This window comes from Anneissia japonica, unplaced genomic scaffold, assembly GCF_011630105.1.
Source record: "Anneissia japonica isolate Jap-2015-1 unplaced genomic scaffold, ASM1163010v1 scaffold58222_len2389_cov168, whole genome shotgun sequence".
NCBI lineage: Eukaryota > Metazoa > Echinodermata > Crinoidea > Comatulida > Comatulidae > Anneissia > Anneissia japonica.
In genome coordinates, this window is record NW_022723475.1 from 1 (window position 1) to 2,389 (window position 2,389).

At 30.5% G+C, this 2,389-nt stretch overlaps 1 long non-coding RNA gene across 1 annotated transcript; it reads left to right on the forward strand.

Annotated features, from left to right (window-relative positions):
- The first annotated feature begins 1,244 nt into the window (after positions 1-1,244).
- On the forward strand, positions 1,245-1,938 carry LOC117112234. The gene is made up of 2 exons (XR_004445996.1): positions 1,245-1,302; positions 1,440-1,938. It is a non-coding gene; the product is annotated as an uncharacterized LOC117112234 (long non-coding RNA).
- Positions 1,939-2,389: the final 451 nt, after the last annotated feature.

The window sequence follows — 2,389 nt, forward strand, 5'->3', positions numbered from 1 at the left end:
GTATAGTTACTGGCATTCCCAATCAACATTATTCAACATCAAATACATGCACTCTGCATGTTTTGTACAGTTTAACTGATTAAAATAAATTTAACTAACAAAAATAAAAACGTAACTAATGCATTTATACATGATACCACTACACGTCGCGTGATTACAGATTCTTATCAGCGTGGTCGGAATGATCGTCAAAGGACTGAATTTCCCCAGTTACTATAATACCTCCATGGTTTTACGTATTTGTAGTGAATACTTTGCACTAATCTTCAGAGGTGAAGGTGCTGAGCCTATCACGTTTAATAAATTGATTAAACTCTGTAATAATGCATTGCAATACACTTATCAGGCTGAATATTTTGTTAATGTGAGTTTGTACAAAAAACGTGAACCGTGTAATGACTGCTGATAATTGCTATATAAAAGATAAATTTTCTCATGAAATGATTTTTTTTTTCAATATTTAAGGTTACCATTTTGAAGTACTAGCTTATACAAATACTCTTTGTTTAATTTCCCTGTTTCTTTTTTTAAATGGCCCGGGTGTTCGTCTGTACGTCTCTGATGAATTTTTTTTTTGGTTATACATTTTTGCATACGTGTAATATTTAAAGTAGAAAAACATTATTTATAAATAACTGAAGTGCCAAAAGTCATTATATATAATGATTTTACTCAGTCATTGTTTATAAACAATTAACATCATATTGTTCATAAATAAAGAAAATCGCTCCACCAATTTAAATATAATTGTTGGAAGCAAAACTAATTGTATGTATATAAAGAAAAAAATGTTTAATTAAATGTTAAATAATGAATTATTTAAAATGTGCACCCCGATTTTTATACTGGATATGATACAATAACGGTACTACATAGTTATTAAAGTTAAGCATGTACGCTCGCGGTTGAGGTTAGCTGTATTTTGTGTGTTTTCAAACATATTAGTTTTAGCCCTCAAATTCAATTTTAATAGTGCATTCGTACCAACTGCAGTAAAAAAATCTGAAAGTACACCAACTTTATTGTCTCGTTTTATCTGCTGTTCCTTATTCTCCTCCACTTGCTCATATTTATATATTTGGTCTCTTCAATTAATTTATTCGGCCACTATTAAATTTGCTTTCTTATTTTTTCCTTTTGGTTTTTTGTATTCTTTCCTTATGTACCATCCTGGTCTCATTGCGTTCCTCTTTAAATTTAAAACCATATATAATTCATACAGTGATCTGTAATTTGTTTGTTTGCAGATGACAGAGACAAATTTCTACTGCAAGATGTATGTATCAAAGAATCAATGGCACTGTAAGTATCAAGTGAAATATAATAAAGTTACATTATGAAATTATAATTATTAGTCTGATCTTGTTCCTCAACTTAAAAAATGATTTCTCTTAATTTTCTGTTTCTAATTATCCTTCATTATATTTTATTTTTGGCAGATGCAGAAAAGGAAAGTTCGCTGAAATTAATAGTTGGAACATCTTGAGTTGGAAAGAGTAATCCCGGTGAAAGAACAAAAATAATTATTGTATCAAGTCACTGGATTAAGACAACTTGCATCATTCTGATATATTGATGATATTGTACAGAAGATATGATCGAATTACGATAAGATGACAAGGCAGAACTATTATAATTCATTTTATAAAACATTTTAACTTTTAGTTAATTTAATTGATCACGCCTAATAGTTTGCAAGACAATTAAGAGAAGATATACTGGAGTTTAGTTGAACATCTTGCTGAATATTGAGACGGAATGGCAGTGAAAGAAAATATTACAGCGATAAGTTATTGCAGCATCAAGACAGCTTGCATCATTGTAAAATATTGAACTACAATTGATTTTTTCATATATTTTATGTACATTTAATATAAATTCATATTATATTATGATTTTGATTGTAAAGTTTTTATAATAAAAAATATAAGCAATGTGTTGATGTGTTTCTTTGCTGGTTGTGTCTGAAGACTGGATAAGCAGGCAAGACGAAAGAATTAAGCGCCCTCTAAAAGAAAAAGGACTAAGTTTTCCATATTCCTTCAATTTGTATTTAAGTGGTGCTGAAAAATGCCCTCTAATACAAAAAAAAATTTCCAGGGTCTCTAAATTTGTTTAAAGGGGTGCCCTGTGGTGCTGGAAAGCGCCCTCTATAGCCATTTTATTTCTACGTTTTTCGGGGTCTCTAATTGTCAATTTCTACAAGAATCGTAAAATGTGCCCTCTAATAGCCAGTTTTTCAGTGCCCCCATAATTGTGGAGTTCTGAAAAACTGACTCTAAAGGGTGCTTTTCTCTACTTTTGACAATTAAGAGACCCTAAAGAATTTAGGGTAAAAAGGCTATTTGAGGGCGCTTTTCTTCACTATTTTTACCAGAACTCCACAGAC